The sequence below is a fragment of the Eumetopias jubatus genome, unplaced genomic scaffold (genome assembly GCF_037043125.1).
Source record: "Eumetopias jubatus isolate StellerSeaLion01/CBP00866 unplaced genomic scaffold, mEumJub1_p1.0 scaffold_7, whole genome shotgun sequence".
Classification (NCBI taxonomy): Eukaryota; Metazoa; Chordata; class Mammalia; order Carnivora; family Otariidae; genus Eumetopias; species Eumetopias jubatus.
This window is the reverse complement of record NW_028274813.1, coordinates 37661256-37684090: the sequence shown is the minus strand read 5'-3', so window position 1 is coordinate 37684090 and position 22835 is coordinate 37661256. Positions and strand designations below refer to the sequence as shown.

General features: G+C 35.7%; 1 pseudogene; it reads left to right on the top strand.

The window, feature by feature from the left end:
- The first annotated feature begins 18718 nt into the window (after positions 1 to 18718).
- LOC114218061 (large ribosomal subunit protein P1 pseudogene) lies at positions 18719 to 19103 on the top strand (annotated as a pseudogene).
- The last annotated feature ends 3732 nt before the right edge of the window (positions 19104 to 22835 follow it).

The following is a 22835-nucleotide window of genomic DNA, read 5'->3' as shown; positions in this document are numbered from 1 at the left end:
CTAGGCCTCGCTCATGCAGTCTCAGGGCTTCTCCCTAGGATTTCTGCCTATGGGCTGTTAGTCCTTCCTCATAGCATGGCCCCCTCAGGGCTCTTGTACAAGCATGCCCCCAGTGAGCAAGACAGTAACTCTATTTCCTTTTGTGACCACTTGCCATCATTTCCCTGTAGTCACAAATTCTCCCAAATTAAGGGGAGAGGACATAGATGGATCCCACCTCTCAATGAATTTGGGACTGTTTTAAAACTGCCATGATGACTTTGGCTTATTTTAATCATACTTTTAAAATAAGGTCTTAAGTTTCTTAACCATGAAGTCTGAGTTTCCTACAAAAATTCTCCAGGAATCCAATTCTTACCTTGGCATGAAAGTACTGTGGTACTAATTTGAATAGCTGTATCATGGGCTTTTAAGCACCAGATAACATGGTAGATGGGTGTCTTAACCACCTCCTCTTTGGCCTTCCTGCTTTCCTAAAACAACAGCTTGGACAAGACTCCAAAGGTCCAACTTCCCTGTAAGTGAAATCTTTCTCTTCTGCTCAGTTAGTCCCTATTTCTGACCATTGCCTCTTAAAACAAGGGATATTTTTTTTTCCTTTTTTTTATTATGTTATGTTAATCACCGTACATTACATCATTAGTTTTTGATGTAGTGTTTCATGATCCATTGTTTGCGTATAACACCCAGTGCTCCTTGGGGAGTCTGGGTGGCTCAGTCGTTAAGCGTCTGCCTTCGGCTCAGGTCATGATCCCAGGGTCCTGGAATCGAGCCCCACATTGAGCTCCCTGCTCAGCGGGAAGCCTGCTTCTCCTTCTCCCGCTCCCCCTGCTTGTGTTCCCTCTCTTGCTGTGTCTCTCTCTGTCAAACAAATAAATAAAATCTTTAAAAAACAAACAAACAAACAAACAAAAACACCCAGTGCTCCATTCAGTACATGCCCTCTTTAATACCCATCACCAGGCTAACCCATCCCCCCACCTCCCTCTCCTCTAGAACCCTCAGTTTAAAACAAGGGATATTTTAAATCAATTACACTAAATGATATGATCTTTGAGCAACCTGACCTTCTGCTCTGAAGAGTGTTTCTATTTACACAATTGACTTCCTTGCCCCTATGAAGGACCTGAAATTGAAGTCATTTCATTATATCTATCCCTCAGCGTAAATATTTCATTGGAGTTATGTGTTCATTATAACAGGTGAAAGAGGACATTATGCCTGCTTGATAATAACAGGTTTTAAGCAATCCCGATGGCTGTGAAATGCCCATAATCTTGATCTTATTTCTGCTAAGGGAACACAAAACATCAACATACAAATGAAAAGGCTTATCAAAACACTTGGTCATCAAGAAAAAATTTTGCTTTTTTTCTTCTGGTCATTTTTATTTGAAAAGCTGACCAGAGTTTCAGGCTTTCATATGAAAATAAAGCATTCAAATAGTTGAAGTACTGCTTAGTTTTTAAAAACAGTTTTTAAATGGCGTGTCATTACATAAAACTCTTGGGTTAAATGTACTTTTCAACTTAATTTCACTACCTATCATCCATCACCATCATTTTGGTATCATAATAGGTGCACAGACTATGAATTTAAAGTGAAGATTCTTGTCTTGAATTTTATTCTTTTAATGAGCACACACTTTAATTTTCACTTGATAGCTTAATAAGATTGGCCAGACCCAGATCTACCTGGACATTTAATTAGGGGCTAAATAAAGTCTTCCATGACTCTGACTTTCTCACACTATATAAAATAAGAAAAATCTAGGTAGTTTAAGTCAGAGGAATTGGCATTTTAGAAGATCTTTATCTTTCTTATTCAAAAGTTACTTAACTCTAAAATACTCTTTTTTGTGTGAAAATTTTCAATTATTTATTAAAAGACTTAAAATTAACAAAAGTACAAAATTTGGGGCAGATTTGAGTTATGTAACTGTCCCAGACCTCTTCTTCAAATATCCTAAAACCAAAAGCTGAAAAATACATAAATAATGCATCCTTATTGCTAGCATTGTCTGATTGTAGTTTTATAAATCCATAGCTATATTACAGTAGTAACCAATAGCACATGTACGATATAATTATTTTCCTTACTTGAAGTTTTGTATATTTCTTTTTTTTTTTTTTTAAGATTTCATTTATTTGACAGGGAGAGACACAGGCAGAGAGGGAATAGAAGCAGGGGGAGAGGGAGAAGAAGCCTTCCCGCAGAGCAAGGAGCCCAATGTGGGACTCCATCCCAGGACCCTGGGATCATGACCTGAGCCGAAGGCAGACACTTAATAACTGAGCCACCCAGGCACCCTCTTTTTTTTTTTGATGTTGTGTTCCATGATTCATTGTTTGCATATCACACCCAGTGCTCCATTCAATACGTGCCTTCTTTAGTACCCATCACCAGGCTAACCCATCCCCCCACCCCCCTCCCCTCTAGAACCCTCAGTGTCCATAGTCTCTCATGGTTTGTCTCCCCCTCCGATTTCGCCCCCTTCATTTTTCCCTTCCTACTATCTTCTTTTTTTTTAACATATAATGTATTATTTGTTTCAGAGGTACAGATCTGTGATTCAACAGTCTTACACAATTCACAGCGCTTACCATAGCACATACCCTCCCCAGTGTCTATCACCCAGCCACCCATCCCTCCCATCCCCCACCACTCCAGCAACCCTCATTTTGTTTCCTGAGATTAAGAATTCCTCATATCAATGAGGTCATATGACACTCTAAAATACTCTTAGTTCACACTCATCACATTCTTCAACTCATCAGGTGCACAAGGTTGTATAGTATGGCCTCTTATCTCAGTATTTTGTATTAGCAAATAGAAGCTACTGATGAATGTTAGTAGGTATAATTAATTACATAAAGGATAAAACATAAAGAAAATACATTGCTATTACCAGCTTCTCTTAGCCTTATGGCCTGTTTTGTTAACTGGAGCCCCACTTGGCACAGTTGTCTTTACTCTTTACCTAAAACTAAGTTAAAGCAATTCTATGAAAAGAGGTAGTTTCTACCTAGAAAATGAGGCAGGAACTTAATAGAAGTTAAGTGCTGCTTCTTCTACAATGTAAGAAAGAACCAATATATGCAGACTATGATCTGATTGATTGATTGATTCATTCATTCATTCATTCATTCATCCAACAAATATCACATATTATAAGTCATGTGCCATGCAGAGAGGACCTTCTATATGTGCTTATCCTGACTTTTAGCAAGTACAAAGATTTTATTTTCTTTATTTAGGACAAATGAGAGATTAGACAAGCTGTGGATTTTGATTGACTTCCAGATAATCCTGGAAGAAAAACTCAAGAAGAATGGCTGTCTTTGTTTGTTTGTTTGCTTCAAGTTTTTATTTAAATTCTAGTTGGTTAACATATAGTGTAATATTGATTTCAGGAGTAGAATTTAGTGATTCATCACTTAAGAATGGCTGTCTTTTGGGGCACCTGGGTGGCTCAGTCGGTTAAGCGTCCAACTCTTAATTTTGGCCCAGGTCATGATCTCAGGGTTATGAGATCAAGACAGAAAACTGGACGTGGATGAGAACAAGGACAAACTGCAACCTGAAAGGATGGAAGAAGACATGGAATGGCAGATGGAACTCACGAAGACAAACTGGGACTTATGTCTGCTTCTTACCATATCTAACCTCAATGCCGAGGGTATGCAGGAGAATCTGGTGTCATCATACAGTAGCACATGCACTTGTGCGTGAGCTAGATTGCCCAGTACCCTGCATCGATCTTCAGAACTGCCTTACTTCCATCTTCCAAATCTTCTGCATAATATCTCCCGAGGGCCATACAGAACCAGAATCATGCAGAGGAGTTCTAAAAAACGTGGTTTAGCTCAGCTAAGTTGACCTAGTACAGAGCCACTGAAGAGTTATGGCAGAATCTGAGTCTTCTGATTTAAGCCTTTTCCCACTATATTTTCCAAGGCTAATGTCCAGCAATAAGCTGATGTCCAGCACTGGCCATAGAGGAAGCAGAGCCCAGGAGACAAACCACCAAAAAAAAAAAAAAAAATCCAATACATTTGATATGTGATGACTTCTATAGTGCCATGGTAAAATCAACCACCATTGCTCAACAAAGAGGAAGAAGAATCTTGTATTTTGTTTTATGCACCAGGCACATTTCAATAGAAAATTAACCTTTCTTTTGATCCTACCTACCTTTCATCATTAATGCTCCTGTTTCAATAAACTACTCTCTTTAAGCAGTTCTTAGTAAGTAAATATAATCATGAAAATAGTTATGATTAATCATATAACTGTCATCATTTACTTCGCTTCAGTGAAAGTAATTATGTCCTTGTGTTGAGCAATCAGATCCCCAACTGTATGAAAAGCCAGTGCTTGGCCTGGGAATAAGGTATGATTAAATATGCAGAGACTTTTATCCCCTACGTTTATGTTTTTCTAGCCAATCAGCAAGACTTAGTAAATGGCAAATCTAACTCTATAGGAAACAATAAATTATAAAAATGTCCTCTTCTCATTTCCAAGGCGCCATTTCTCCTGATCTTTCCCCACCTCCCAGTTAAGGGAAACCTGGGCCTTAGGAACCATAGGTAAGCCTAAAGGTTGTATATTCCATTGTCTCTTAGCTACAGTATGTGGAGCCAGTGAGCTATGCCTGGGGGAAAAAAAAACTAGTCAGGCAGTTCTTCTAGATGAGTCCAAGGGGCTAGAGAGAAAATAAGAATTCAGGCATACAGAAATATGGGGGAAAAAAACCCCAAGATGTGGAATGAGGATAGAAGTAGCAATGGAAGGCATGTATCAAAACCCTCAAGCAAACTTTGTTTTCAAGTGTGGGCAAGGAGACTCCTTGTGCCATTAACTTTTGGAAGAACTCTGTGGGCCCATTAGAGAGAAATGAGACTCAAACCCTGCAGAGAACTACACCAAATACAAAGGTGGTCATTACTATACAGAGCCTAGAGTCTGGAGTTAAGAAGACAGAGGGTTAGAATCAAATATTGTAGGGGTTGAAAAGAAGGATCAAAGCCTTAGTTAGAGCTTCGTCCAGAGTACACTTAAGCTTTGAGGCCTATCCCAGAGTTGCCTACCATGACTACATACAGTCCGTTCTCCCCAACTGTTATAATGCTGAGATCGGTTTGTTAAAATTATGAAGTACATAATAAAAACAGATCTGTGATCTGTTTGGCATCTTTTCCACCATGTCTAGTACTACCTAGTAAGAGAACAAATCAGCAAGATTGACTATCATACAAGAACTGTTTCCTGGTCAGTAACAGTAGTTCTCATGCTTGCTATGGAGGAGCAGAGGAGTGGCTGATGTGAGTGTCAGCACCTGGGCTTGTAGCTGCGGTAATATATGATTTTATAATAATGGCTGCTACTTTTTTTTTTAAGAGCAGCCCTACTTTTTTCCCTGGTTACTCAGCTTTTTATTTTTTGGAAGGGAGGGAAGGGCAGGTACAAAAAACTGCCACAATATTATATCAGAATTTCTACAGAAGCTCATGAGAGGAGAAAACATGAAAATAATACAGAGTTCCGGAAAACACTTGCTTTTGAGGAAAGGAAAAGTTAAATTTACTCTAGAATCACCCAAACCTGAGGTGGGGATTTCATCTTCTTCATCCATCTTTAAAATTTGGACAGGCCTGGGCGCCTGGGTGGCTCAGTTGGTTAAGCGACTGCCTTCAGCTCAGGTCATGATCCTGGAGTCCCGGGATCGAGTCCCACATCGGGCTCCCTGCTCGGCAGGGAGTCTGCCTCTCCCTCTGACCCTCTTCCCTCTCATGCTCTCTATCGCTCTCATTCTCTCTCTCTCAAATAAATAAATAAATCTTTAAAAAAAATAAAATAAAATTTGGACAGGCCTGAGTTGGCAGGTACACTGATCCAGGTCCATTTGCTAGGAGATTGAAAAATCTGAGGGAGTTTATCCCAAGAGAAAAATGATGCGCTGACCCAGGTTCAGTTCCTTAACTGATGGACAGGCAGTTATAGGTTCAGGATAATGGACATTACTTGAATTTCCTCATTTTCTTCATAGCCCCTTGCCCAGATTCTAGGGATATAGAAAGGCATAATTAAAATTTTAAAAAGCTGTTTTACTAAACTAATATTTTAGGACCTTTTTATCTCAATGTAACACAGTTTTCAAAGGCTTACCTCCCTCTTGTGTCACAGACCCCCTGAGGATCTGGAATCTTGTGTTCTTAGGATTTTCAGTGACAGTACCAGGCAGAGGGTGATATCCACAGGAGCCATGGAAAGATCTACCAGGAACAGACTTACTTGTGCATATCTGAAAAACTCCCTGGAGATAGCCAGAACTATAAGGTTTTGATTTTGAGGAGGAAAAATATTTTCAAAAGGCCTGGGTATCTTGCTTCAGAAAGTGTGAGCAAGTCCCAATTAAATGTGGGTTATTACTACATGTGTGACAATTTACCTACCCAGATGTTAATGAGGCTTGGGGGATTGGGGTTATAAAAATAATTGGGGACTGTATTAGTTTTATAGGGCTGATGTAACAAAATACTACCAACTGGGTGGCTTAAAAAAACAGAAATTTATTCTCTCACAGCTCTGGAGGCTAGAAATCTAAAATTAAGGTGTCAGTGGGATTGGTTCCTTCTGAAGGATCTGAGGAAGAATCTGTTCCAGGCCTCTCTCCCAGCTTCTGGTGATTGCCGGTAATCCTCAGCATTTATTCTGGCTTGTACAGGTATCCTTCCAATCTCTGCCTCAGTCTTCACCTGGTGTTCTCCCTCTATGTAAATCTCTGTGTCCTCTCCTGTTAGTCTGAGGACACTAGTCATTGGATTTAGGATCCACTCGAATCCAGTATGACTGCATCTTACCTGATTGCATCTGCCAAAATTCTGTTTCCAAATAAGGTTGAATTTGGAGTCCATCATCTGGATAATAGGAGCAGTGACTTTTATCTTCTGTCAGAATGTGTATACATTTAAACTCGTAATTTGATCAGCAACCCTGAGTCCTCAAAGGGAATAAATGTCTGCGTCAAGTCACAGTTGACACAAAAACCAGCAAAAGTTATCTTCATACTCTGATCTACAAGATAGGTTTGCTATAGGAAATTTTACTTTTAATTATTTCAAATGACATTCTCCTTGCTGCCCATTTAGAAATCCAGAATGTCTTTTCTGTAGAATTCTCTTCTTGGTATGCTTCATTTAGGAAGACTCCTGATAAGTCAATTTATTTTAAAAATGAAAAATAAATGTTGTATGTTGTATCGGATTTCAGAACAAGGGTCCAGAAAAACTGCCTGAATCAAGGGTTTGGAAGAATGGTTAGTGAAAGTCACACGTGACAAGATTGGAGAGGTAAAAGATAACAGGAAGTCTGACATTCTAAAACCTTCTTTCAGTTGGCAGTAGTTTTCCTTTTATCCAATCTAAGGATGAAAAGGAGAAATCTATATACAAGCAATTTATTCTTCCAATACTTAAAATCATCATGTTCTTTCTAGCTCTAAAGGAAATGGCAAGAGACCAGAGCCATCTTTGCTAGCAGTTCCATTTGAAGTCTGAATAATCTGCTCCATTTCCATCTCCTGGAGTTATTTTATATTATTCACATCTACGCTTCATACTGTTTCCTGTCAATTTCCTTTTGCATAATTGATCGGGAGCTAATATTTCCTAGATTTGGTATTGGGAAAGGAGGTTGCTAGCTTTGTATAAGTATGCCTTTAACTTTTTTTTCCCTAACACAGCCTCATAAATCCTTCATTAACATAAAAACAATATAACATAGGAAAAGGTCTTTAAATGAATGATGGCTGATGAAGTCATTTGGGATACCATAAATATGCATTTTTGCTTTTTTCAAACATGGTCACCACTTTATAGTTAGTACTAAAGGTTTTATCTACCATAATTGACTGAATTTTTTAAGCCCAAGAATTACACCATATTCATATTTGGGACCCAGATTTTGGCATTGTGCCTGACAGAGAATAGTACTCAGTGAGTGTTGAATTGAGTTGAAAATCATGTTAAGGCCATATGCTGTTTTCCCAAACAGAATATGCCATGTTTTTGTCTCAAAGGAGAAAGTTTGGACTATTTTCCAGGCCTCTTCAGAAGAACAATCCTGAAAGATAAGCTCTGCGGGAGGTTTTTCTCTTTTTTTTTTTTTTTCAGACGCCCTCTTTGGTAGTGACATACTCTGTGGCTAGATCTCATTAAAAGCATCTCACATCAGGTGGGTTTACTCGAGCTCAGAGCTCTGTTCTCCGAAAAGATAGCTGCAAGAGTGAATTTAGGTTTTACATTCCATCATTCTCATTCTAGTTAGAACTTTGAAGTGATTATAAATACAGTTTACTATGTTATTTTATTTCTACTGTATTTACCTTGTATCATTGCTGTAATTATTATACATTTACATGCATTACAACTTGAAAAAAATCTAACTTCTTGTAATCATTTAAAGAATTATCATCAGTTGACTATTATATCACTGGTTTAAATATAGGTTGATAGAATTCTGGATTTGCTGCATAGGAAAGAAACCTTATGCTAGTAGTTTCCTCCAATAGCTACTTTCATGCCTAAAACCTAGAATACTCAACTTAACTCATCTTTTGGCATTCAAAACAAAATAAATAAGAAGTGGAAGAAATCCTGTAAACAGTGTTCTTCTATCACTGACAAGAAACACTCTGCTTTTATTCATCCTGAAAACCAAAGTCACCCCAGGCAGAAATTGAAGCTCCTGGCAGGTGAAGGGAATGTCAGTTTTAGGACTTAGTGAAGCCTGGTTTTCACATCTTTCTCTCACTCCCTCCAGCACTTTCTGAAGCAAAGTCTTAGGCTGTGGGCCAGACTAAAGCTTGACATGAAATCTGCTGCTATAATCTAGATCCTTCTAAGCAACAATGCTCTATCATAAAAAGTTTGCTTTCATATATTTAAAAAGTAAAATATTATATTTAAGAATGTTCTAGAATTTACATTTCTGAGGATCCTTGAGGTGATAGCATTTTAAGCCCATGGAATAGTACATTGCCACTGTAAGCTCACATTCTAATAAACTTTGTATATTGCAAAATAGATTCTCCCAAAAGCAAAATAATAATAGCTATACCTACCATGTAATTTTTATTACTCATGATCTATCAGATGATTGTGGTTCAGTGTGTTAGCTATAATGTAACAACTATAAGAGGTTATGGCAGGTTCCATAATGATTATTAGCAGTGTTATAATGATTCCGGTTAAGTTCATCCTTATGAGAACTGCATGTTTCATAAAAACAAAGAATTGATTAGAACTGTCACATTTAATGGGAATATGATAGAAAGTTGAACTTCAGTATCATCAAATGCAGTATTATTATCGTTAGTTAGCTCAAGTCCTAATTTTGTAAGAACAAAAAAATGTAAAACATAACAAAAAACCTTCAGGGACAGCCCACACTTGTCTTCAACTTTCTAGTAGCACATTTGGAGGGTAAAATTCACTAGTAGTACATTTAGAGGATAAAAGTGCTCCATAACTACCACATTTTGATAGTTATTTCAAATATTTACTCAAGATTCAGTTTTTGATTTGGACTAGAGGGAAATGTATATAATCAGAACGGCTAAAAGTAATGTCACAAAATCAACTAGTCCTTAAAATATTGTGCCATGGCCTTCATAGTATGCTATTTGTTCTTAAGTGATACTCTGACAATGAATCTTTGCATTTATGCTTCAAAGTACAAAACAGAAAAAAAAACTCTGCTGAATTGAAATTTTGGGTATCACAACAAATATTTATGAGCATTGAAAACATAAAAAACAATGCTTGAGAATTTCAGTGCTAAAATATCCTTTGGGAGATTATCTAGCCCATCCCAAAGCTTGAGGTAGTATCACAGCTAAATAATTATCCTATTTGAGACAATGGAGATTCCATGAATTTTTTATTATCCCAAAGAAGTATTCAATAGCTTTTTGTTGTAGGAAATTCTTTTATCTAATGAAGAAAATGTAGCCTAAGTAAAAGTCCTTTTGTTTTTTCATTGTTATTCAGTGTAATAAAGGGAGAATTTTGATATAGACCATGAGCAGCATATGGCTTTTCTATGTCCAAAAGAAAATGAATACATGAAGTATATTTGAAAGTAGCTCTGGAGGAAATGGGCCAATGTTCTTTAGTCTTTTTTTGGACCACACTCCACATCTAGTCAATTGTTCTCTTCCAAGCTTTGATGGCACTTTGATCTCATTGGCAACAGAATTGTCAGACTAGGGGATCTTGTTCAGGTTAGAAAGATCATCTTCACACAAATCTGAGAGGTAAATGCTTATTTCTCTTAGCATATATCCCTTTTAATCTATTCACATTTTCTTCCCAGACCACTTTTTGAAGGAAAGAAATTAATAGGTATTTTTCCCATTGTCAAAATTAGTGGCATGTTCTTCTTTTGACTTAAACTTACCTCAAGAAGTTTAAACAGGAACTTCCAACCCATTGTCCTAGCAGTTTTAAATTTTCTATTTCAAAATTTAATTACAAAATTTACTTCTTTGGAAATAAAATTTATATACAATAAAATGTCCATGTCTTAAGTGTACAAATCTTGGAATTTGAGGAAGGCAGACACCTGGGTAACTCATGTCAAAATATAGAACATTTTCATTACCTCAGAAAAAATTTTTGTGCTTTCCCTTCCGATTTATCTTCACCAAAAGCAACTGCTTTTCTGATTTGTTTTGCCTATCCTAGGGTTTCATATAAATGGAATCACACAATACACAGTCTTACTTTCTTTGGCTTACTTCCTTTGGCATAATGCTTATAAGATTCTTGCATGTTGTGTGTGTTTTTGTTGTTGTTAAGAAGTCATCCATTGTTCGATTATACAAAAGTTTGATTATTTTACTGCTGATGAATATTTACATGGTTTCCAGTTTTATTGCTACTGTGAATAAAGTTGACAGAACATTCTTGTACAAGTATCCTTCCTGACATGTTTTATTTCTCTTCGGTAAATACCTAGCAGTGAAATTGTTGGATCATAGGATAGGTATATATTTAAATTTGTAAGGAATTTTCAAACTGTAGAATTTCTTTTAACTTTTGACTCTCCCACTAATAACATGTGAGAATTTCAGTAGTTGTCCAATCTTACCAAAGTTTGGTACTGACAGCCTTTTTGATTTTAGCCATTCCAGTGATTTTAAATGGCATCTCGTTATTGTTTTGATATCTTATTTCCTGAAAACTAATGGTGTTAAGTATGCTTGCATCTACATATTGGGCATTCATGTATCATCTTTTGCAATGTGTCTATCCAAGTCCTTTATATGTTTTTAAAACTAGATTGTTGTCTATTCTTGAGTTTTAGGAATTCTTTGTGTATTCTGAATATAAATCTTTTGTCAGATATATGTTTTATGAATATTTGCCTGTTCATTTTCTTAAAGTTGTATTTTGATGAGGTTTTAATTATATCTTATGATTTTTTTCTTTTATGGCTGTTGTTTTCTGTGTCTGCTTTAGATATCTTTGCCTAACCCCAGGTCACAAAGATATTCTCATGTTTTCATCAAGAAGATTTATAATTTTAACTTTAATTTTAATTTTATTTTTAATGAATTTGAATTTTTAGGTCTGTAATCTTTCTCAAAAAAAATTTTTATATGCAAGACATAGGAGTTGAAGTTTACTTTGTTTTTAAATGTATATCATATTCAAAACCCATTTGTTGAAAATGGTTGAATTTTTATTGTACTGCACCATTGAATTCCTTGATCACTGTATCAAAAATCAATTGGGACAACTGAAGAATAGACAGGATGATACAACAGCAAGTCAAGGAAGACTGAAGGGTAGAAACAAGAAGGTGAACAGCTTAACCATTTGGGCAGTTGAGGAACAACACAGTGGTAGGTTCCTCAGTTTTCTCATTGCTCTCCATATATCTCTAGACAGCATGCTGCAGAAGCTTCCAATTCTGAAGCCAACAAGCACAGTTAAAAAAAAAAAAAGAAGCAGAAGAAGAAAAAAGGACTTCAATTAAAGCCTTCCCTCTAGGCTAAGGGCCAGTGAAAGGGTGGTCCAACAAGAATAAACCTATTTGCAATATCCCACTCTATCCCAATCAAACACCAGTGGAAGAACTTCACCCCCACCCACTATGATTTCAGGAAGGCCAAGTGGGAAACTGATCTTTCACCATGCCCCCCAGCCAAGCAGAAACAGACAGCACTTTGATTCCCCTGTTGGTGGTGAACCAACAGAAGCTGATGTTCCATTTTTACTGGCCTAAAGGAGGCTGTTTTCCAACTCCCCAACCAAGAGTAGTGTCAGTGAGGAGGACCTTTCTCTGCCCTTTAAGGTCCTTCTCAATTAGATTAGATTTAGAATCTAATTGACATGAGATGGATTATCAGGAGAAAATCACATTTTAGTAGGGTACATATGGAGTGTCCACACAGACATGAAAATCCAAAGACAATGAGGCAAAATGAAGCTTATATGAGCTAAGGACAGGGGAGGGTCTGAGGATGCAAAAGGGGACAGAGGCCATTAGATAGGTGGAAGGAGATGTTTTGTAAAACAAAGGTTGCCCTATAAGGCAGCTTTATTGAGGCACATGGACAAAGAATCATCTTGAATATTTTGAGTATTTCAATCCAAGACATGGTATACCTTACTCACACTTAGATCTTCTTGGAATTGTTTCATTAGTAATTTGTAAAGTTATGCATAAAAAGCCTGAACTTATTTTGTTAGATTTATACTCAAATATTTTAATTTTAAGTGCTATTGTAAATATCATTTTTTAAAAAAAATTTCAGTTTCTATTTGTTCATTGCTAGTATATAGAAGTATGATATTTGTGTGTTGACCTTGGGCCCTATAGCCTTCTTAAACTCATGTATTAGTTCTAGGAACTTTTTGGCAGATTCCATGGTCATTTTCATTTAGACAATCTGTAATCCAGAATGGGAACCAGTTATATTTCTTTCTTTCTGAGATCATAAATGCCTTTTATTTCTCCTTTGCCTTATTGCACTAGATATGGCTTATAGTATAATGTTGAATAGGAATGGTGAAGGTAAGATGGTTTGCCTTATTCACAACATTGGAGTGAACACATTCAGTTTCCAACCATTAAGTGATATTTGAGGTAGGTTTTTGTGGATGCTGTTTATCAGATTAAGGATATGCCCTCTTCTTCCTAGATGATGTATTTTTATGATGAATGGATGTTGAATTTTGTCAGATTCTTTTCCTGCATCAATTGATAGGATTATATGATTTTTTTCATTATGTTAATATGGTGGATTACATAGACTGATTTTCAGTATTTAGCCAACCTTGCATTCCTGGCATGAACATCACTCGGTTATGTTGTACTATTTTTTCTATATGTTATTAGTTTAGATTGGCTAGTATATTATTGAAGATTTCTGTGTTTGAGTTGAAGAGAAATACTTGTCTATTATTTATTTGTCTTGGTAGAAGTTTGTCAATATTACTGATGTTTTCAAAGAATTATCTTTGAGTTTCATTGATCTGTATTTTTTTCTCTTTCAGTTTGATTAATTATGATTTTTATTTTTATTTTTCCATCTAGAGTTATTTCTATTTTTTTTAGTTCTTGAGTGAAAATGTAGATCATTCATTTGAGATCTTTCTTCTTTACTAATATAACCACTTAAAGATGTAAATTTATCTCTAAGCACTGCCTTAGTTATATCCCACAAACTTTTATTTATTTGGACTTCATTTTCATTCAGTTCCAAATGTTTTCTAATTTTCTCTTTGACTTCCTTTTTGATCCATGTGCTATTTATAAGTGTGTTGTTTAATTTCCAAGTGTTTGGAAATTTTCTTATCTTTTTGTTATTGAATCCTTGTTGAAATCCATTGTTTTTTTTTTTTTTTTGTTTAAGATTTTATTTATTTGACAGAGAGAGCACAAGCAGAGAGAGAGAGAGGGAGAAGCAGGCTCCCTGCTGAGCAAGGAGCCCGATGTGGGACTCGATCCCAGGACCCTGGGATGATGACCTGGGCCGAAGGAGCCACTTAACCAACTGAGCCACCCAGGTGTCCCTGACATCTTGTGATCAGAGAATACAATTTATATGATTTCAATGATTTTAATTTGGTAATATTTGTTTTATGATATGGTAGTTCTGTTTTAAGATATAGTTTTTGATATAAGGTACAACCTATTTTGGTAAATGATTATAGCATTTGAAAATACTTGTATTCTGTTTTTCAGTGGTGGTGTTTTCAAAATGTATATTAGTTGGTTACTGGTGTTGATTTTTCTATGTACTTACTGACTTTCTATTGATTACTGAGAAAGGGGTTTTGAATTCTCCAACTATAATTGTGGGTTTGTTCATTTTGCCTTTCAGTTCTATGAGTTTTTGCTTCATCTAGTTTGAAATTCTACTGGTATGTACTATAAGCAAACACATTTAGGATTGTTGTGTCTTCTTGCTGACTTGACCTTTTGATTGTATGCAATTTCCCTCTTTACCCCTGGTAATTTTACTTGATCTGATACAATTTTTTTTTCTCAGAATATATCCACTCCAGTTTTGTATTGATTAGTGTATATATGTGATATCTTTTTGCATTTTTTTACTTAAAAAAACTTTATTGTGATAAAATATACATAACACTTAACCATTTTAACCAATTTTAAGTATACAATTTACTAGCATTAGGTACGTTCACAGTGTTGTGCAGCAATCACCACCATCTATCTCCAAAACTTTTTCATCGTTCCAAACAAGGTCTCTGTACCCATAAGACATTAACTCCCCATTCTCCCATGCCCACAGACCCTGGTAACATCTATTTTACTTTATGTTTCTAAAATTTGCTAATTTTCGGTACCTCATATACATGGGATCATACAATATCTGTCCTTTGGTGTCTAGCTTATTTCACTTAGAAAAATGTTTTCAAGGCTCATCCAAGTTAGAGCATGTATCAGAATTTCATTCCTTTTAGGGCTGAATTACATTCCGTTATTTATATGTACCAATTTTGTTTGTTCATCTGTTATGGACATTTAGGTTGTTTCCAATCTGTTGGCTATTGTGAATAATGCTGCTGTGTACTTTGGTATACAAGTATTTATTTGAATAATGCTTTTAGATATATAATGAGAAGTAGAATTGCTGTATCAGCAAAATTACTATAGTAATTTTATGTTTAGCTTTATAATGAACCACCAAACTGTTTTACATAGTGGCCATACCCTCTTATATTCCCACAAGCGATGCACAAGGGTTCCAATTTCTCCAACATGCTCACTGACATTTGTTATTTTTCCTATTTTTTATAGTATTCTGATGAATGTGAAGAAGTGGTATCTCATTGTGACTTTAATTTTAATTTACCTAATGGCTAACAATGTTGAGATATTTCCCTGTGTTCGTTGGTCATTTGCATATACTTTTTGGAGAAATGTCTATTCAAGTCCTTTATGCATTTTAAAAATTGTCTTTAGGGGCGCCTGGGTGGTTCAGTCAGTTAAGCATCTGCCTTCGGCTCAGGTCATGATCCCAGGGTCCTGGGATCGGGCCCTGCATCGGGTTCCTTGCTCAGCGGGGAGCCTGTTTCTCCCTCTCCCATTCCCCCTGCTTGTGTTCCTTCTCTCATTGTCTCTGTCAAACAAATAAATAAAATCTTTAAAAAAAAATTGTCTTTAGGGGCACCTGGGTGGCTCAGATGGTTAAGCATCTGCCTTTGGCTCAGGTCATGATCCCAGGGACCGAGCCCCACATCAGGCTTCTGGCTCAGCAGGGAGTCTGCTTCTCCCTCTGCCTCTCCCTCTGCTCATGCTCTCTCTCTCTCTCTGTCTCAAATGAATAAATAAAATCTTAAAATAAAAATAAAAATAAAAATTGTCTTTAAAAAAATTGTCTTTTAGTGGTTGCTGAGTTATAGTAGTTCTTTATATATTCTGGATATTAATCCCTTACCAGATATATGTTTTGCAAATACTTTCTCTCATTCTGAGGGTTGCCCCTCTTGATGGTATCTTTTACTGGAAAAAGACTAAAATTGTTATTAAGCCCAATTTATCTTTTTTCCTTTTGTTGCCTGTACTTTGGTGTCATATTCATATCATTGACAAATCAACTGTCATGTTTATTTTCCTCTAAAATTATTATAATTTTAGTTCTTACATTGAGATCCGTTATCTGTTTTGAGTTAATTTTTGTATATGGTGTAAGGGTCCAATTTCATTCTTTTACATATGGATATCGTTTTCCAGCACCACTTATTGAAAAGACTGTCCTTTCTTTATTAATGATCTTGGCACTCTTGTCAAAAATAATTAACCATATATGAGATAATTTATTTCTGGACTCTGTTTGATTCCGTTTGTCTATATATCTGTTCTCATGCTAGTACCACACTGTTTTAATTATTGTAGCTTTGTAATAAAATCTGAAGTCAAGAAGTGTGACTTTTTCAACTTTATTCCTTTTTCTCCAAATTATTTTGGCTATTTGGGATCTCTTGAAATTCCATATGAGTTCAAGGTTAGATTTTTTCTATTTATGCAGAATCATTGTTGAGATTTTGATAGAGATTACATTAAATCTGTAGATGGCTTTGGGTAGTATTGTCATCTTAATATAAAGTCTTCTAGTCCATAAATGTGGGATGTCTTTTCATTTATTCATGTCTTCTTTAATGTATTACAAGAATGTTTTGTAGTTTACAGTGTACAAGTCTTTTCTATCCTGGTTAAGTTTGTTCCTAAATACTTTATTCTTTTTAATACTCTTTAAATGGAATTATTTTCTTTATTTCCTCTTCAGATTTCTCATCATTAGTATATAGAAATGCAACTGATTTTTGCCTGTTGATTTTATAACTTAGAATTTTTCTGAATGTGTTTAATAACTCTAACATTTTTTGTGGAATATTTAGGGTTTCTATATATAAAATTATGTCGTCTGTGAACAAAAATCATTTTACTTCTTCCTTTCCAATTTGAGTGTTTTTGTTTGTCTACTTCCCTAAATGCTCTGGCTAGACCTTACAATAGAAGTTGAATTGGAGAGAAACCATATTCAACACTAATGATAATGATAAAATGATATATGTCAGGCACTAAGCTAAGTATTTCATATTCGTGTTCTTATTTACAATGTGAAAAAAAATAGATATTATCGTCCCCATTTTAGAGACAAGGAGAATGAAGCAGAGACTAAATAAGTTGCATGAGATCACACATCTAGAAAATGAGACACCTGGAGTTTGAATCAGATATGTGTGACTTCAAAAACTATATACTGTCCTGTATACTTTGCCTTTATGTCAATTATACAAGCAGTGCCATTAATGCATTTTCCAAATTTACATATTTTTTATTTGCTATGTAATATTCATTTAGGTATATTTTTTTCCTCACTGATTTATTTAAAAGGAAGGAGACTTATCTAACCAAACTTTACATTTTGTGGCTATTTGAAATTTTAAATATTTGCTGTGTGGAAAAAGGCTGAGTATAAAATCTTTAATTAGAGCAGATGAATGCTCTATTCTCCCAAAACTGTGGTAAAATCCATCAGGAGAAGTCATGGGTGGCTTTTGGAGTTTACATCATAAATGACAAATCAGCTACACTGAGATTCTTTAGGCTCAACTTGTATTTTATATGAATTACTAATTAAAACCAGAGTGCCTATATTTGTGTGATGATGCATGAAAAATGAAGATAAGTAATTTTGTATTTGTCTTTTAAGAGAAAATACACCATTATAAGAAAAAGCGTAGATTAGCATCCTTCTTGGCATATACCAAAAATGATCCTATTTATATGAAAGAACTGTAATTGCACAAGATGTACAGAGCATTAGTTCGGCAAGAAGATCAATCTTGTACTCTGGTGTATGACTGTGACTCAAATTTCCTTATCCTTTCCATAGTTTTATAGTCACTCTTTCACTTAACATTCTTTTCCTTCCTAAAATACTTGCTTCTTTGTTCAACACTTTTTCAGTAGTCCCAAGAAATTAGCAGCAGCAGCAGCAAAAAGCTCACTTCTGGAAGAATTATTAACTAGTTCAAGAGTTAGATGATGAAAACAACGTCAGGAGTGGTAGTCTTGCTTATAATGAGGCTTTTTAAATGTTCAAGAAAATAAACAGTTCTAATCTGCTAGATTCAGTATAAATTTCTGATTATCATATATACCTATTTCTGATTATTATGGATATAGTATGCTTCCCTGCATACCCTATGTAGAGACAGACCTGAGAGTTAGAAGGCTCTCTGTTAAGCACTAGGTGATCTAAATTTGTATAAGACTTGGAACCTTCCGACTATGTTTTAAGAATACATGAAACATAATAGAACTAGCTTTGTAACATAAGAGCTATCTGAATAATTCAGAATTCTGTAGAAAGAAAAAATTAAAATAAGTACTTTTGTCCTGTATTGTGATATAGCTATACAATAACAGAATAAAGAAAGTTGAAACTAATGTCATTGAGGATAATTAAAAAAAAATGGTACAAAGACAAATAAATAACTTAGAGAATTAAGGAAGTCAACTTTTAAAATGGAGACAGACTTCTCTCAGCTGCTGCTAAGGTACTTGGTCCTTCTAAGGAAGCTAAGGCCATGATAGGGTGAGGCCCTCACTTCATCCTATACCAGCATCCAGTGCCAGCAGCACCAGCCCAGCACCTGCCTGTACAATGGCCTCCATCTCAGTGCTCACCTGCATCTACTTGACCATCATCGCGCATGATGCTGAGGTGATGCAGGTCAGGGAAGATAAGATGAATGCCTTCATTAAATCACCTGGTGTAAATGTTGACCCTTTCTGGCTGAGCTTGTCTGAGAAGTCCCTGGCCAATGTCAACCGATGTCAACATCAGGAACCTCATCTGCAATATTGGGGCTGGTGGATCTGCCTGGGTAGCTGGTGCTGCACCAGCAGGAGGTCCTATTTCCTCCACCATTGCTGCCCCAGCTGAGGAGGTAGAAGCGAAGAAAGAAGAATCTGAGAAATCTGACGATGACATGGGCTTTGGTCCTTTTGACCACACTTCTTCTGTAACCTGTTCAATAAAAAGGTGAACTCTTGGGGGAAAAAAAGAAGTAGGAGTGGTAGAGACAGAACTTTCAAGAGACATAAAAAGAAAACAAGTTCTTCGTATAAGAAGAAAATTACCTGGCAATGAATGAGTAGGAATATTAGAATAGTACCTAACATTGAAAATATGGGGTTTTAAATACTATATTAGGGTCACAGGTAGAAATTTTTATATTTTGAGCAAAAATAAATAATGTGAAACTTTTAAAAAGAACATCATGCATCTGCATCCTTTTCATTAGACCCATATTGGGAAGGGATTTGCAAATTCAGACTATGAGATCGAAAAGAGGCAAGATCGTAAAGCAAAAATTTGTCACAACCCAAAAAGTGACTGGTAATAGGTAGGTAGTGGTAGCATAAGTTATACCAATATAAATAATAGTGAATGCCATGTAATTGAAAGCATTCAAGCAGAACTTAAGTGACTATATGTCACTATATGTCAGGGTGCCATAGAGCATAAAAAATTAGAATAAGCAAATGACTTTTAAGTTTCATTTTAAATCCAAGATATTATTTTTCTAGCATGTTAATTCCCTTTGTTTATATTGCTTTTCCTGATTTTATTCCCCTAGTTATAAAAATTTCATTTATTTCTCTTTGTGGTAATATCAATTGCAAAATCTATCACTATGCCTGTATTTACTACTGCTTGTTATTTACTGCAGTAAAAATTATGTCTAAGGAAATACAAAGAGTGGAAAACATCCTTTCAGGAGATAACATCTCATTAAATATGCAACTTGTATCAAAAATTTCATGCTATTACAGTTTTTTCTTATTATAGAATTAAAATATATTCTTTGTAGAAAATTTAGAATTCAAATGAAATATAAATCATCCTGTGGGCTAAGGAATGAAAACATTTTTTAAAACTCTTCTCCCTTACTCCCCTTTCATTTTTTGAAACAGAGGATTAATATTATAACCTATATGGTCTGGAATGCTGCTAGGGCATACTTTCTAGTGGCCAGAATCACTGCATTTTTAAAAGTTAAACACACCTTCTGTCATGTGAGGACATGGTGAGAAGACAGGCCATCTATGAGCCAGTAGGTAGGCCCTCACCAGATACCAAATCTGCCAGCATCTTTAGGTTGGACTTCCTAGCCTCCAGAACTGTGAGTGAATGACAAGATGGAAAAAATCACCTCAAAAAAGAGAATAGGAGGCAGTACTGACTGCCAGGGACCTAATCAGTATGGATATAAATAACATGTCAGAACTAGAGTTCAGAATAATGCCTATAAAGGTACTAGCTGGGCTTGAAAAGAGCACAGAAGACACTAGAGAATCCTTTTCTGGAGAAATTAAAGAACTAAAATCTAATCAAGTCAAAATTAAAAAGGCTATTAATGAGATGCAATAAAAAATGGAGGCTCTAACTGAGGATAAATGAGGCAGACGAGAGAATTAATGATATAGAAGACAAAATGATGGAGAATAAAGAAGCTGAAAAAAGAGTGATAAAAAACTACTGGATCACGAGGGTAGAATTTGAGCGATAAGTGATACCATAAAGTGAAACAATATTAGAATAATTGGGATCTCAGAAGAAAAAGAAAGAGAGCCAGGGAGAGAAAGAGGGAGAAAGGCAGAAAGTATATTTGAGCAAATTATAGCTGAGAATTTCCCTAATCTGGGGAAGGAAACAGGCATTCAAGTCCAGGAGACAAAGAGAACCCCCCCAAAAAAATCAATAAAAATAGGTCAACACCTTGAATTATAATAGTGAAGCTTGCAAATTTCAGAGACAAAGAGAAAATCCTGAAAGCAGATTGGGACAAAAGGTCCTTAACCTACAAGGGTAGAAACGTTAGACAGGTAGGAGACCTATACACAGAGACCTGGCAGGCCAGGAAAGACTGGCATGATATATTCAGCGTGCTAAATGAGAAAAATATGCAGTGAAGAATACTTTATCCAGCAAGGTGTTATTCAGAATAGAAGGAGAGATAAAGAGCTTCCAGGACAACAGAAACTTAACAAATTTGTGATCACTAAACCAGCCCTATAAGAAATATTAAAGGGGATCCTTAAAGCGAAGAGAGAGCCCAAAAGTAACATAGACCAGAAAGGAACAGAGACAATCTAGAGAAACAGTAACTTTAGAGGTAATACTATGGCACTAAATTTGTATCTTTACTCTGCATAAATGGGCTAAAGGCCCCAATCAAAAGACACAGGGTATCAGATTGGATAAAAAAGCAAGACCCATTGATATGCTGTCTGAAAGAGACTCATTTTAGACCCAAAGACGCATCCAGATTGAAAGTGAGGAGGTGGAAAACCATTTATGATGCTAATGGACATCAAAAGTAAGCTGGGATAGCAGTTCTTATATTAGACAAATTAGATATTAAACCAAAGACCATAATAAGAGATGAGGAAGGATACTATATCATAATTAAAAGTCTATCCAATAAGAAGATCTAACAATTCTAAATGTTTATGCCCCTAACATGGAAGCAGCCAGTTATACAAACCAATTGATAACAAAATTAAGGAAACACATTAATAATAATAATACAAAGACAGTAGGGGACTTTAACACCCCACTCACTGCAATGGACAGATCATCTAAGCAGAAGATCAAGAAGGAAACAAGAGCTTTGAATGACACACTGGACCAGAAGGACTTCAGAGATATATTCAGAGCATTCCATCCTAATGCAACAGAATACACATTCATCTTGAGTGTACATGGAACATTCTCCAGAATAGATCACATACTGGGTCACAAATAAGGTCTCAGCTGGTACCAAAAGACTGGAATCACCCCTGCATATTTTCAGACCACAGTGCCTTGAAACTTGAACTCAATCACAAAAGGAAATTTGGAAAGAACTCAAACACATGGAGGCTAAAGAGCATCCTACTAAAGAATGAATAGGTAAACTAGGAAATTAAAAAAGAAGTTAAAAAGTTCATGGAAACAAGTGAAAATGAAAACACAATTTTTCAAAACCTTTGGGATACAGCAAAGGTGGTCCTAAGAGGGAAGTATATAGCAATACAAACCTTTCTCAAGAAACAAAAAAAAAAAAAGGTCTCAAATACACAACCTAATCTTACACCTAAAGGAGCTGGAGAAAGGACAGCAAATAGAACCTAAACCCAGTAGGAGAAGAGAATTAATAAAGATTAGAGCAGAAATCAATGAAATAGAAACCAAAAGAACAGTAGAACAGATCAACGAAACTAGGAGCTGGTTCTTTGAAAGAATTAATAAGATTGATAAACCCCTGGCCAGACTTACCTAAAAGAAAAGAGGAAGGACCCAAATAAATAAAATCATGAATGAAAGAGGAGAGATCACAAGCAACACCAAAGAAATACAATTATAAGAGCATATATGAGCAACTATATGCCAAAAAATGAGGCAATCTGGAAGAAATGGGTGCATTCCTAGAAACATATAAACTACCAAAACTGAAACAGGAAGAAATAGAAAACCTGAACAGACCCATAACCAGTAGGGAAATTGAAGCAGTCATCAAAAATCTCCCAACAAACAAGAGCCCATGGCTAGATGGCCTCCAAGGGGAATTCTACCAAACATTTAAAGAATTTATAACTATTTTCTGAAGCTGTTTCAAAAAAAAAAATAGAAATGAAAGGAAAACTTCCAAACTCTTTCTGAGGCCAGCATTACCTTGATCCCAAAACCAGACAAAGAGCTCACCAAAAAAGAGAATTACAGACTAATATTC